The 16364-nt window shown below is 37.7% G+C and overlaps 1 non-coding gene across 1 annotated transcript; it reads right to left on the minus strand.

Annotated features, from left to right (window-relative positions):
* Window positions 1-4970: 4970 nt before the first annotated feature.
* On the minus strand, window positions 4971-5055 carry TRNAC-GCA (transfer RNA cysteine (anticodon GCA)). Its single transcript has one exon. It is a non-coding gene; the product is annotated as a tRNA-Cys (tRNA).
* Between the last annotated feature and the right edge of the window lie 11309 nt (window positions 5056-16364).

A 16364-nucleotide genomic window follows, 5' to 3' on the forward strand; every position in this document is an offset into this window, starting at 1 on the left:
TTAATTTTCTAAGGAACCTCCACACTGTTTTCCAGAGCGGCTGCACCAATTTGCATTCCCACCAACAGTGCAAGAGGGTTCCCGTTTCTCCACATCCTCTCCAGCATCTATAGTCTCCTGATTTGTTCATTTTGGCCACTCTGACTGGCGTGAGGTGATACCTGAGTGTGGTTTTGATTTGTATTTCCCTGATAAGGAGCGACGCTGAACATCTTTTCATGTGCCTGTTGGCCATACAGATGGATTTAAAAAAAAAAATCACACTGAACAAAAGAAGCCAAACACAAAAGAGTATATAAGGCATAGATTCCTTTGTTTGTTGTTTATTTGTTTATTTTGAGAGAGTGTGAGCAAGGGAGGGGTAGAGAAAGGAAGAGAGAGCATCCCAAGCAGTGCAGAACCTGATATAGGGCTCAACCTTGAGATGTGATATTGTGACCTGAGCTGAAATCAAGCCACCCAGAGGCCCCCATGCTGTACAAGTTCTTAAATAAACCATAAGGAAAGATAAAAGTAAGCTGTGGTGATATGGCGACAAAACTATCAGCGACTGTTTTTGTGTCAAAAGAAGGGTGTAACAGGGGAGGCCATTGTTTGAAAAAGAGCCTGAGGAACTTTCTGAGGTAATAAAAATACTCTATACCTTGATTGCAGTGATATTTACATTCGTATATTAACTTCTCCAAACTTCCTGAACTGTGCATTTAAAGTCTGCGTTTTATTATATGTAAAGTATCTCATTTTAAACCAAAATTTATTTTTTAATTTTTTCTCCTAAATTATGATATTATTCTTACATGACTATTACACTATGCTTTTTTCAATATTTTTCAAGATCAGAATTTAATGATTCATCACTTACATATAACACCCAGTGCTCACTCCAACAAGTGCTGTCACTAGTGCCTATCACCCATTTAGCCAATACCTGCACCCAACACTCCTCCAGCAACTCTCAATTGTTCTTTGTATTTAAGAGTCTCTTAAGGTTTGCCTCCCTCTCTTTGTATCGTTTGTCCTTCCCTCCCTGTGTTAATCTGTTTTGTTTCCTAAATTTCCACATTTTTTTTTTTTTCTGAGACAGCATGAGTGGGGGAGGTACAGAGGTTGAGAGAATCTGTTTTACTTTTTTTTAATGTTTGTTTATTTTTTGAGAGAGATGGAGACAGAATGCGAGTGGATTAGGGGCAGAGAGAGAGGGAGACGCAGAATCCAAAGCAGGCTCCAGGCTCTGAGCTGTCAGCACAGAGCCCAACACGGGGCTTGAACCCACAAACGGATATCATGACCTGAGCTGAAGTCGGATGCTCAACTGACTGAGCCACCCAGGCTTCCTGAGAGACTCTTAAGCAAGCTCCACACCTAGCGTGGAGTCCAGAGCCCTACAAGGGGCTCTATACCATGCCCATGAGTCTTGACCTGAGCCTTAATCAAGAGTCAGGCTCATAACTGACTGAGCCACCCAGCATGCCCCAAACCAAAATTTTTTTTTTTTTTTTAATTTTTTTTTTCAACGTTTATTTATTTTTGGGACAGAGAGAGACAGAGCATGAACGGGGGAGGGGCAGAGAGAGAGGGAGACACAGAATCGGAAACAGGCTCCAGGCTCTGCGCCATCAGCCCAGAGCCCGACGCGGGGCTCGAACCCACGGACCGTGAGATCGTGACCTGGCTGAAGTCGGATGCTTAACCGACTGCGCCACCCAGGCGCCCCCAAACCAAAATTTTAATACATTACTTTTCAACCTTTGAAAAACAAAACTACTTAAAAATGAAACCTCACAAATCAGAAATTAAAACTAAGATGCCAGAGATAAAGGAAGTCACGGTTTTAAAAGCATTGAAGCCACTTAAATATAGAATTAAATGATTATAGAAATTAAGGTTGTGGAATAGAATATAAATTTTTAAAATTTGATCATGAAAATATGAACACCCATGGTGGAGTCCGGAGTAAATAGAGAAAGTTTAAGCACATTCATTACATCAGCTTTTATCATATAAATTGTTCTAATTATAAAATTTTGCTACAGATGTCAACTGGATGCTAATACATGTGAAACATTTTTTGGTGAAAATTTTTGAAATATAAAATATATATTTTAATATATAACTAACATATAAATGTAAAATATAAAAATACATACATATATATATATGTATATATGTAATATAAAAGCACTGTGAATGTGGTGAGGAGGTCCAAGGTTGCATTTATGTTGAAGTATCATGTTCAGTCATTATGTATTAGGCTCAAACATTAAAGGTATGCTTTAAAGTTGATAAAGTTCTTTCATGTATAGAAAAACTGAAGATTTAAATTAAATAGTAAAACAAAGCTAGAAAAAAATCCCCAGAAAACAGACATGGTAACAATAAGTTTACAGAATATCAACATTTGAGGTAAGTCTGGGACTGGAAAAACTAAAGGGTTTTTGCTAAACTCAGCAACATGAGTTTATATGAATATTCTAAGAGTTTTGCCATCAACAGTATGACTTAGCTCCAAACTCCCAATCTCTGTATGCTTCTGTTACATTACATATTCCTTAAAGGACGACTGTAACGGGTCCATTGTGGATCAGGATTTAAAATGGATTCATTGGGGCACCTGGGTGGCTCAGTTAAGCATCCAATTCCTGGTTTCAGCTCAGGTCATGATCTCACGGTCTGTGAGTTCGAGCCCTGCATTGGGGTCTGTGCTGCTGGTATGAAGTATGAAGTCTGCTGGGATTCTCTCTCTTCATCTCTCTCTTACCCTCCCCTCTAAATAAACACTAAAAAAAAAAATAAAATTGATTCATTGTTTATGGCCAAGAAGGGAGGGTAATATAAAATGGACCTGGGCATGTGATACCTGCTCCCATGTAATTCCCAGAGAAGAGAAAATAGTTGTGAGATGGGAAGACACCAAAATGTGGCTACTACATGAGATATGTAGTTTTATTTTATTCTTTGTGTTTCATACCCTATTTACAACATTCGTTATTTCTTTTGTTGAGATTATGTTCTCGCATGTATTTCAGAGAAAGTCGGCCTGGATTTATCTAGCCCACTGTAAGTCCTTTTGCTCCAGTTCTAATAGAGGTAACAATTTTTTAAAGCATTTATTAGAAGAATCCTCTAGGTCAATTAAATAAATTTAAAAAAAAAAAACTAAAAATGAAGCTTTTCATTTAATTTCTCTATTAGCCTCTCATCATTAAAATACTAACCAGTTCTAGGCTTATATTAATTAAACCAGTTCAGCCTCCAAATAATTATTAAATAAGTCATGTGAAATTAAATTTTTAATAAGTTACATTGTAAGGCAATTGATTAATTTTTGTCACAATTACCTGGATTTTTCCAAAGAAATTCTTCAACTTAATTATTTACCAAATACTTCTAACAATTGTATAGCATTAAACTAGGAGTCAAAAACCTTAAAGATACATAGAAGTAAAAGTGTCCTTTGAAATTCATTGGTTTCTCATTGCGCATATTTCATTGCACATATTTCTGGCTTAATGAGGAAATTAGATTTGATAATCTACATAGTTTTCTCATGTTATCATTTATGATAATGGTGTAGTGGAAGAATCAGAGGCTTTAGGACTTAGACAAACTGAATTCAAATTTTAGTTCTGTTCTTTTAGCAGGTACATAATTGTCTTCAATTTCCTTAACCACTCTGAATCTCATTTGAGTCCTATAATGGAAAAAAGATGCATAACATAATTTGTAACTATAAAATGTATTGATAATGAAAATGTTAAGTCAAAACCTCACACATGGTGATTGCCTCATTAAAGGTTACACTTCTAAGTTTTCCCTATAAGGTATAAAAGGTTGAAGAGGGAAATGCTGACACAGGGCTGAACATAATGGATATTGAATGAATTGTTGCTTCAGGAGGCAGAGAAAGAATGAGAACAGAGAATTTTATGATTAATAGTAGCAGATACCAACCAAGTCATGGAATCAACCATCTTAAGAGCAAAGGAACACGAAGGAAAGCTAATAACTTGGCAGAAGTTGTATTCTTTGTATAGAATTTGTGCTGCTTTAGAATTAACAAAGTGCTCTGTGTTAATTTTATCCACTTTCTGTGGTGATAAATAACCTTTTCTATTGCTCCTATGTCAGACATCTCAGACAAAATTCTGCTGCAGTCTCAAATAACCCCCTAAATCTCAGTGACTTCAACAGGAGTGAAGTTTTGTCTCAAGTTCCCTATCTGTCATGGATTAAATGCAACTTGTTGTCTTCATTCTGGGACACAGGATGAAGGAATAATTTCTATTTAGGACACTTCCATTATCATGGCAGAGGAAAAAGGGAACAATTTCAGAATGACATGATAGTTCGAAAAGTTTCTACTCGTCAATAACACACATTTCTACTAAAATTTTATTGGTCAGAACAAGTTCCAGGTAAGACTGAAGTTAGTAAGTTGGGGTATGTAGTCCTCCCATAATAAAGGATAGAGAATATTTTGTGTAATAATCAATAGATTCCATTCTTCCTCCATTTAAAAAAACCTCTTATGTATTAGATAAGTCCTTAAATATTGATATAGATACAAATTCATATTTCATTCTGGTTTTAATTAATAGATTCTAATATCCTTTTGTTATAAGTCTGGTATATTTCTTATTTTTTAATGTTTATTTATTTTTGAGAGAGTGCAAGTGGAGGAAGGAGTAGAGAGAGGGGGACAGAAGATCTGAAGTAGGCTCTGTACTGACAGGCTGACAGCAGCAAGCCTGATAAGGGGCTTAAACTCACCAACCGCATAACCTGAACTGAAGTCAGTTGCTCAACCGACTGAGCCACCCAGGTGCCCCTATGTCTGGTATATCTTATTTTTTTTTTTATGTTTATTTATTTTTGAGAGAGAAAGAGACACAGTGTGAGTGGAGGAGGGGCAGAGAGAGAGGGAAACACAGAATCTGAAGCAGGCTCCAGGCTCTGAGCTGTCAGCACAGAGCCCAACATGGGGCTTGAACCCATAAACTGTGATAACATGACCTGAGCTGCAGTCAGATGCTCAACCAACTGAGCTACCCAGGCACCCCTAATATATCTTAAAGGAGAACTCTCTCAAGTGTCTGGCTGATGCACCAAGATATATAAAGGTTTGATCATGGGCCTTTGTCATGCTATAAAAATATTGTCTTTAGCTGGCATAAATTGTTACATTACCAACAGTTTTGAATAACTACTGAAACCTAATGCTAAGGAGAATTTCTCAAGTCTAAAATATCAGAGTTAGGAAAAAAAATTAACTTTGGAAGGACATAGAGAAAAATAGCCTTGTCAGCTTAGTAAGATTACCATTGACATCTGCTGGATAGAAAATTAAGCAAAAAAAAAAAAAAAAAAAAATTGACAGCTTGTGAGAACTATTGTTCTGACTGGAATGTGTTCCATGTGTTACACTAAAAAATTTCCAGAGCTGGCTATTAATTTCCTTTTGGCCATCCAATTGTAGTTGAAAGTCATTCTCTTGTGACATTATTATAGTATCTAGGAAACTATTCCACAATAATATTTCATTGAAATGTGACCAATTCTTCTGTCCATGTATATTAAACATCCTTATGTGTTGGTTGTTGTGATATGTATAGGAAATAATCAGATTCCAATATTAAGAGTATTCATTATTCCAGAAACTACATTAGTTGCTTATATATGTTTCACATCATCAAGAATTCTGGGGGAACCTGGGTGGTCAGTTGGTTGAGTGTCCGACTTCAGCTCAAGTCATAATCTCATGGTTCATAAATTCAAGCCCTGCATCAGGCTCACTGCTGTCAGTGTGGAACCTACTTCAGATTCTCTGTTCCCCTCTCTCTCTTCCACTCCCCCACTCACATTCTCTAAAAAATGAAGAAACATTAAAAAAAATTCTTAAGGTTTGGAAATTTTACTCTTACAAACAAGTTAGCTTGCCACAGTTCCATTGGTGCAGGTAGACTACATGAGACTCTTGGTTCAGAAAATGATGTTTATCACTCCTAGCAATTGCTAGAATAGCTGCATTTATGTTTGCACTGTGTTTCCAATCCCAATTTCTACACAGCTATGTGAAGAAAAACAGAAAGCAATTGTACCTGCTGTGGGTTGTGTTAGAGGAGAACTTTGTGATAGGACACTAATATTTCATAATTGGAAACAAGCATGCCTGTCCTTTGCTCTGAAGGGAAATGTTTACTTGATTATATTTGAGAATTCTCTTTGCATTGGATAGAAATACTATCTCTATTTTCCAAAGGTATTCTCTATACAAACATTCTTAAAAAGATAGTTCAGAACAAAGAGTAGTAAATGCCTTTCTTATGATACCTGAAAAAACATGCATGAGCCCTGGAGAATCCTCCCCCTACAATATCGGCCCCTCATTGATACTGTCTCAGCTTCTGGTGAACTTCCCCATGTGTATACCACTCTGTTGTCCACCCTCATTAATTTCAACATGGTAGACCCAAACAAAGTTCATGAATTTGTCTCCTATATCATTTAAAACTGCTGTCACTAGGACTCAAAGCAGCAGGAGGGGGCCTGCAGTATTGACCATTCTCCCTCCCTGCACCCTCCCTCCTGAATCGTCATGGCTGGACTCAGCTAGCCGAATAAATCCCATAAAATACCAAGTTTTACCATAGAAATCCAGGTAATTTTCTTAAATTTTTGAATTAACCTTTTTACTTGGTTTGAAAATTTTAATCCAGTTACAATAAAATGTAACACTGATTTACAGAGACTTAATCTTGTCCCACAAGGAGGAATGTGTAGGGCAATTTGGTCATGTATCAGAACTCTGGCCATTGAGTTGTTGGTTTTCTGAATGCATTCCAGAGCTAAGATGATATTAATGATCATGTCTGCTAATTTAGGGGCCAAGATAATACTACCTTTTCAAATTGGATAACTTCCATTGTAGGAATAACTGCCTATAGGGTATGCATAAATAACGAGACTTTTATCTCTTCAAGAATCTCCTTTAACTAAGCATGACCAAATTTTGAAGAGATTTCCACAGTTGTATGAGGGCTACATGATCTACTGATAGTGTTTTCTTTTTCTTTCCTTTTTTACTTATTTATTTTTTTACCTTTACATCCAAGTTAGTTAGCATATAGTGCAATAATGATTTCAGGAATAGAATCCAAAGATTCATCCCCTGCATATAACACCCAGTGCTCATCCCAACAAGTGTCCTCCTTAATGCCCCTCTTCCATTTAGCCCATGACCCCACCCACAGCTCCTCCAGCAACCTTCAGTTCTCTAGATTTTATTTTTGCTTCCTTTCCCTTATGTTTATCTGTTTTGTATCTTAAATTCCTCATATGAGTGAAGTCATATGATATTTTTGACTAATTTCGCTTAGCATAATAACCTCTGGTTCCATCCATATTGTTGCAAATGGCAAGATGTCATTCATTTTTTGATTGCCAAGTAATACTCCATTGTGTGTGTGTGTGTGTGTGTGTGTGTGTGTGTGTGTGTGTATACCGCATCTTATTTATCCATTCATCTGTAGATGGACATTTGGGCTCTTTCCATACTTTGGCTATTATCAATAGTGTGTCGGTAAACATTGGGGTGCATGTGTCCCTTGGAAACAGCACACCTGCATCCCTTGGATAGATACCTAGTAATGCAGTTGCTGGGTCATAGAGTAATTCTATTTTTAATTTTTTGAGGAACCTCCATACTGTTTTCCAGAGTGGCTGTTCGAGCTTGCATTCCCACCAACAGTGCAAAAGAGGTCCTCTTTCTCAGTGTCCGCACCAACATCTGTTGTTGCCTGAGTTGTTAATGTTGGCCATTCTGACAGGTGTGAGGTGGTATCTCATTGTGGTTTTGATGTGTATTTCCCTGATGATGAATGATGTTGAGTATTTTTTCATGTTTTGGTTGGCCATTTTCTTAACTACTTGAATGTCTTCTAAGGTCAAATCACCATGTTTTCAGGAAGAAGTCCAATTAATGTCTGGCTTACACGTAAGCAAATGTACATGGTTACCCTTGCAATGAATTATTGTTTACAATTGTTGGTATTCCCAAAGTAGGATCTGCATTAGTCAGAGCTAGTGGTTGACTGGACTTCTAACTGGTCTCCTATCTGGCTAGTAGACCTTAGGTTCTGCAGATCTCTTCATTTAGCCAAGTCCTTGTTTTAGAGGAATTGCTTAAGGGGAAGTCAGTTCAACCTGTCCTGTTTGTCTATGCTACAAGTTGGGTGGAATTAGTCTGCTTCGTGGGACTGAGAAAGGGCTATAAGAATGGAGGTGAGGAAAACATCCACATGTGTTGACAGATATTTTACATGGGAGGTACAGGAGATGCTTCTGAGAAACAAATACTAATATACCTCCTTTCTGGTGTCTGAGATGTTCCTCCCCTTGATGCCAGGATGTTACTCTTTTTTGACCACTGCAAAATCAGGATGCCCCATTTTTATAATCAGTAACTTCGCCTTTTTTTTTTTTTTTTAATAATCCTCACCTACTCACACCTGGCCTTCTCATTTAGAAAGGTCAAGAATGAGAGGAAAAAAAGGGCATTTTTTTTTTCAACGTTTTTATTTATTTTTTTTGGGACAGAGAGAGACAGAGCATGAACGGAGGAGGGGCAGAGAGAGAGGGAGACACAGAATCGGAAACAGGCTCCAGGCTCTGAGCCATCAGCCCAGAGCCTGACGCGGGGCTCGAACTCACGGACCGTGAGATCGTGACCTGGCTGAAGTCGGACGCTTAACCGACTGCGCCACCCAGGCGCCCCCAAAAAAAGGGCATTTTTATACAACTTATACATAGCTATTTTCTTCCATTTGTCCTGGGTGTGCCACTGCAGAGGGACTTAGTGAATAGTCAACTAGGAGATTATTATCCTATGATCTAGGACCATATCAGTCCAACAAGAGAACCTAGGTGGCCTAACCAGAATTAAGTTAATTTCCTTTATGCCCCCGTTTAGCTCTGCTGCCATACCAGCCAAGCTGGTCTGGGTTTTCCATTAGGGGAAAGTAAAAAACTTTATGCCCAGGAGTGGTAAGGAGGAATTCCTAATTTTCAAGATAGGTCTATGTAACCTTCTACCCTTTTGATCTTAACCATTACCCAAGAAGCAGCCACAAGGAGATGGTCTCTTCTGGGAGCAGTTGCATTCAATGACCAAACTGCCTTACTAGGATGTATGGATCAGGAGGAAATGCAAAAAGTAGTATAAGATTTTGTCAGTTTTTGAGGAGGGTGTTGCAGTGTACAACATCAGATATATGTGGGTACAAAGAAATGTGGAAACTCCCAATACCTTAATAATCAATTCATTAAGTGCTTTTTATCACAAAAGTCACCTATCAGACTGCAAGTGGTTTGGAAGGCCAAACACATTTTAAGGATTGTTTTTAAGGATCACAACTGTGGCCAGATATAGCTGAGAGTATAGAAACATATACAAGAAAAAGTATAGAGTGGTAAATCACCATTATCAGCCTTGATAAGGAGTTAAAGCTTGCTGTACTGAATTTACAGGTGTGGGTAAGAGCCCTATCCTGTCCAATATGGTATCCCACACCACAAGATAAATGGGTTAACTTTCGGCATGGGTTATGAATCTAGCAAGTAGTGGTAACCTGTGCATCAGATATAGTCCTCTACTGTTCCAACCTATGATGGTGACTGTCTTGCCCCATCTAGTATGATGACGAATCCAAGCAGCGATGGTGGCAAGCTGAATATGCAATCTTGAGCAATCTGTCTATTCAGAGGATGGACCCTGATCATGGACATCTGCATGAGTCCATGATGGCTCCATTAATAGCAATGATTGGTTTTCAGTTTGTGGCCCCAGAGGGGGATTACTTTAAACTGCTGTCTGTAGTGTATTAAATGGCAGACTATGCAGATAGGACAACACCAAGAGCCCAAAAGCCAGTAAAAATGGGAAGCTCACTAGGGACATATTACCCACCAACCAGTTATCCCATCCATTTTGGATAGATGATGCTGACATTGAATAGCTGCAGCAGCCCAGTGGGTACCATTGAATTTCAGCTTAGGTGTTCGATCACCGTGTATTGAGAGCACAATTGAGCTAACAACTTTATTTTAGATAGTGGGGAAGATAAAGGTTTCCCCCAAAGTAACAATTTTCAGGTTTAATGTAAAGCCAAAATGATGCCCCAGTTCAGGTTGGCTGTGTTCTTAAATATACCAGTTCCATTTGACAAGTGAGACTTGATGGGCTTTTAAAACATACCTTGTTACCTACCCATTGAGTCTAAATTGACCCATTCCAAAATAGGAATATCAGACTGGAGAGTCCTAAAGCCTCTGTGGGTCCAATTTTCAATATCAACAAGAACCCAGAAGCAAGCCAATAGCTTCTGTAGGAATATACCTGATAGCCCTGTCAAGAAGGCAACAAGTCCAAAGCCCAAAGGGTTGGATGGAGGCTACCTCTTTGCAAGGGGATACAATCAAGAAAGTCATTTGTCACAGAGATTTGAAGCTTAAAGAGTCATTAGAAAAACCCAAGCAGATATGATGAATACAGTGAAAGCACAACATAGACAATCTGCTCAAATCCAGGGAGTAAAAATAAAGTCTTTAAAGCAGGAAGGGGAAAAACAATGATGCATTATGTAAGGGGTAATAGCAATAATGGTCTTCTTGTCAGAAACAATAAAGGTCAGAAGAAAATGGAATGACTTCTTTAAGTTGCTGAAGGAAAAAAAATTATCAAGAAAAACTAGCTTTCAAAATAGAGGGCATAAAAACCTTTTAAATTAAGAAAAGAATAGAAAATTTACCTCAAGCCCCTTGAATCACAAGAAATGTTAGAAAATTTTTTACTCAGAAGGAAAATGATACCAGACAATTTGAATCTCTAGAAACAAAGGTCAATGGAAATGGTAAACCTAGAACATCATAATTTTATTCTCAATTTTTTAATATTTAAAGCAAAATTTTAACACTGTAGGATATGCACATAAAGCATGTAGATATGAATGCATGACAATAGCACAAAAGGAAGTCTGTTAAATGAAAATATTCTATTTTTACAAAATTCCTATATTTTACACAAAATATTTTAGGTAGACTGTCACAATTTAATGATTCCTATTTTTGTTTTTAATATTTCTTGATGTTTATTTTTGAGAGCGCGCGCGCGTGCGAGAGAGAGAGAGAGAGAGAGAGAGAGAGAGAGAGAGAGAGAGAGAGAGAGACAGAATCTGAAGCAGACTTGAGGCTCTGAGCTGTCAGCACAGAGCCAGATGCGGGGCTTGAACTCAAGAACCATGAGATCATGACCTGAGCTGAAGTCGGATGCTTAACCAACTGAGCCACCCAGGTGCCTCTAATGATTCCTATTGTAATCCCTAGAGCAATCACTAAAGGAAACAATGCAGGGAAGTACAGCAAAAAAGCCAAAAGAAGAATCAAAATAGAAGATTAAAAATTGTTAACTCAAAAGTGGAAAGGAAACAGTAACAATGACGATGACGACAACAACAAACTAGATGAGCCGAAGAGAAAAGAAATCTCAAATGGCAGATTTAATACATGTTAATATAAAAGTAGACTATAGACTACAATTAAAAAGCAGAAATGGTCAGACTGGATGAGGACTATTCTCAATGAGATGCATTCTAAATATAAAAGTAGATTAATCTGTACTTGACATTCTCATAGATCATTGGCACACTATATTAGGTAACTTAAGCCTTAAATCAGTCTGCAAATATTTACATACAAAAAAATATGGAGACTGAGATAGTCGGACTAAAGTTTGTTGTAATCATAACAGTGCAGTCCTAAATCTTGAAGAAATAAAAGTGAAAATCTGAAAGGTATTTTTTTTAAAGTCTATTTATTTGAGAGAGAAAAAACCACTTGGGAAGGCCAGAGAGAGAGGAGAGAGAATCCCAAGCAAGCTCCACATTGTCAGCAGAGAGCCTGATGTGGGCCTCAAACTCATGAACCATGGAATCATGACCTGAGCTGAAACCAAGAGTTGGACGCTTAACCTACTGAGCCACCCAGGCGTCCCTGAAAGATATTTTAAAAGAAAAACACTGGAATTGGTGACAAATTGGATACAAAATGAGATAAAGGTGTGAAAAATGACTCTGAACTTATTTCAGAAGCATTTTGAAAGTAACATTTTATTGAGCAACCTTTTTTTGTGAATACAGTGGTTTTTAGTGGTTGCCATAAAGGAAGCAAATGTAGTTTTGTGAACCTGATCCCTGTACCTCTACACTTGGCCTCAATTAGTGACAAATGGTTTCCAAAATGGGGAGAATGCTACCATCCAGAGCCTTAAATTATGGGAAATGGCAGAGCCCAATTCATGAGAGAAATTTAGTTTCTACCAGTTTTGTTCAGGAAGTTTGTTTTCTATTCCTCAGCTAAATTTCCCTTTTTGGTACTATCAAATGTTCAGCTGTCATTTTCCCTTTAGTAATCTTACTAATTCTTATGTGTGATCTTCTATGTAATGGAAAAGCTTATCTTGCTGAGGAAGTAAAACTCCAGATACATAACTTAGTTATAATACAAAAAACCCTCAGTGTGTTTGCCATCACCACTCAGCATGTAGAGACATGCACACTACCATCTTTCCACACGTAAACCACATTCAACCTCAGTACCTCTAACTTACAAATAAATGACACCTATAATTCTGCTTTGGTTTTTCCATGAAATGAAAATGTTCATCCTGAAATCACTCTAGGAGTCTCCCTGGAGAGCTGGATTGATTGGAGAACACAGTGTGCTCATTACCACTTTTTTTTTCTTTTTTTGCCAAGTCTAATGGGGATATTCTTAACAGATTTTCCTTTAATGTCAAAGGTGTCCCTATGTTTAGATTAGCTTTAGAAGTTCATATCGGAACAAGAAATAGCTTCATGGGGATAATACCTCTGTAAAGGAGACATTAATAGTCCAAATAAATCCCAACTGCCATGAGGAGATAAGATATGAAGAAATGAGTAGAAGGCTGAATGTAGATTGAAAAAGAGATGTCAAGTTCACAAAAGACTGTCCTAGGGAGGAAACCACCTACTATTCTCCATTTGAAATCACACAATTTTAGACATTGATGTAGCGATTTTACTAAAGCAAACACTGCAAGGTTGATAAGAGTTATTGTGTTTTCCAAAAGCACATATCCTCAGTCTCAAAGCATATATTGCACTACAAAGTCAGTTGAGCTAGCATCATGTAAAGTAATTCTTCATTTTTCTTTCCTTTCCAATCCTGCTGAGATGTCCTCAGCTAAAGCAAAGGGACTTCATATTCAATGGTAAATATAAACTATTTTGGAAAGTAAATTTATTTCCAGAGAATTAAAAAGTATAATCTTAGATAAAATGTTTTTGAAATAGTCATTGATTTTGTTTCTTGGGCTCTATTCTTCATTTGAGAGACAATTTGAATTAAGTTTCATTAGGACTATAACCTGTACACGTAGCTGCTTACCTGGTTAGTCCACTCCAGGCACCAGAATCTTGAATCTAATTTTATAAGGTGGATTCCATTCATTCCATAACAAAATACGGACGGTTCTTTGAGAAATATTGTCTGTCTTTTGTCCTCTCCTGCATAAAATTTCATCTACACACATATAATGTACTTAAAAGTAATTCAATGGTTCTTAGTCTATTTGCAGTTCTAATTACTGTGGAGCTGATAATATCTCTAAGCATGTGATAAGGGACTAGTTCTGCTCTTCTCTGGGTTCTCTCTTTTGGGTATGCTCAAATGTCTTCTTCTTTGGGTCCTAATGACTTCTCCTTTTGCTTGTGGGCCAGCCATTAGCAATTCATCCATAGAAGCTGTACTTTATCCCCATACATTCTGCACAGTGCAATCTTCCTATTTTTCATATTATCAAAAATAGCTCTGGGTTCCTGCAAATCTCTGCTCTCTACCTAAGGGATGTGGCTGTGCTGTCACCTGTGAGGTCAGTATTATCCTGAGTGCTATTGAGATGCAAGGGTATTTCAAAACCTCTTCTGTGGAAAAAGTCCTTTTCTGCCCAGAGACTTTGTAGAAATTGTGCTACTATCTAGCTTAAGCCAATGCAATGGGGTTATTCGCAATTATAAGGGTTTTTTTTTTTTTTTTCAGTTGGTAATGGGAAGTATCCAGTAGCTTAGAGGTGGTTGGGAGCTAACGGATATCTTTTACTACCACAGTTAGGGAGTTACAATGAAATATTCTACTGTACAGATCAAGATTTATTAGTAAGCATGCACAAAAATCATAGGATGTGTTCAGTAGTACTGATACAGTCCCAGGTCCCTGACTATTTCATTGTTCCAACATCACCATACATAATTACTAGGGACAGATGTGACATCATTCTAGAGCAGCACTGACTTAATGTTGGGACAGATGTCAAAATTCTGTAGGTAGTTGTGATGGTTAATTTTATGTATTAACTTGACTTGGCCATGGAGTGTTTAGATATTCAAACATTATCCTGAGTGTTTCTGTGAGGGTGTTTTTGGATGAGTTTAACACTTAAATTGATAGACTAAGTAAAGCAGATTGCTCTTCCTAATGTGAGTGGGCCTCATACCATCAGGTGAAGGCCTGAATAGAGTAAACAGGGTGACCTTTCCCCAGTTACAAGAGAAATCCTTCTGCCTAACTGCTTCTGAGGTGAGACACTGGTTTTATCTTGACCTCAGCCTTAAACTGAAACCTCAGCTCTTCCTGGGTTTTAGCCCAGCTAGCCTTCAGACTAGAACTTACGTCATTGGGTCTCCACCTTGCCTCCTGTAGATCTTGCATCTCATCACCCTCTGTAATTGATTTAGCCAATTCTTGATTATCATTTAATACCCTATGTGTCCTATTTCTGTAGAATGCTGATGCAGTGGTAAAATACAGCTCTAATTTCAGAATCCTAAATCTAAGATTGCATCCTGTAGTACTGAGCCTGTTGGGTATGCTGATTCTTATTCTCTGCCCTTACAAAGGTGTTTGAGTGAGACATGTTCACCGTGAACAATAACTATCTCCTCACCCATCTTAAATGCCACTTAGTTCACTGATGAAAACACATTTTATCACCTAATATTTTAGCCTTTAAGGGCTCTGTTGTTGATTAGGAATAAAATCCTGTAAAGCTTCTGGACTAGAGACTCACATGGTTATAGGCTGGTGTATTCCAGTTAGGGAACTTGAAATGTTCACTTGGTGTCCCTATGTTATAGATTAAAAACCACACATGTAGATTGTCTGAGGTGTTTTAAAATCAAGTACAGGCAATATAACATAACCAGATCCTTACCACAAGTACAAGGGCAGCAAAACCCTTCCTATATAACCCACTAATTTCCTTTCAGTGGCAGTAACTTGAGTCCTTTTAGTCTGATTATTCCATGACCTATATTATGGGACGATCCAAGAAATGTGTCATTTCATATTTTGCATAATACCAAATCTTGAGATTCAGACTCTATTAACGGCACTTTTAAAAGTATGTGGAGACCGGTGTCTTAATATGACCTGTTCTTACATAACTCGTATTCTCATCTCAGCTCCCAGGCTTTTCTGAAGATACACCATTTCATTGCCCAAGTATAATGCACCTTGGAGAATTTCATGGGAGCAAATTTCACGCTGTCTGGGTTCTTTTGAATATATGAATATACAGACACAAAACCAGCATTCACTCCATATTATTCTAGTCTCTGTTGGTTACCTCTTTCTTTAAAATGATTGCAGTTCCTAAACATACACCTTCCTATTTTTTCCTTTGAGTAAGAAAACAACATTCACTTCTTAGTCTCTTTACATCGTTTTAAAAAAAATTACCACAGAACCTGGGGCTGATGTTTATTGCTTCCCATGAAACCCTGGCATATAAATCATCTAGGAACTAAAATCTCTTCCCATTGCCAGTAATCTTCTGATACCTTCTGATATTAACTCAGTTTAGCAATGCCATCAAGACACTTAGTCTGACTATTGCTAACCACCCACTGTGGTAACTGTACTGGTTTTCAGCCTCAAATGAAGTGACCGATAAAAATTCCAAATACATGAAAAATACTACAAGTCCAAAGCCCATATCCAACTAAAGTATTTCTCCTATCAATTTGGCACTCAACACAGGAAAGCAATAAATTAAGGGAATTTCCAGATCTAACCTTAGTGCTTCTGGAGGAAAAATTGGTTCCTTCCTTGTTTATTCGTCTCAAATCCAATTGGGGTACCAGGAAAGCTTCAGCTCCATTTTGAGTTTTAAGGTGGGATAATAACAATACGCTCCTTAATTAAGCTCACAACTCGCCATTTGGGCTAAAATTTAGGTTATTTTACCTGAATACAATCTGAAAGGGAAGCAT

The sequence above is a fragment of the Lynx rufus genome, unplaced genomic scaffold (genome assembly GCF_022079265.1).
Source record: "Lynx rufus isolate CCGP_SWC_20201006 ecotype Redwood Valley unplaced genomic scaffold, mLynRuf1.p SCAF_2, whole genome shotgun sequence".
Taxonomy (NCBI): Eukaryota; Metazoa; Chordata; class Mammalia; order Carnivora; family Felidae; genus Lynx; species Lynx rufus.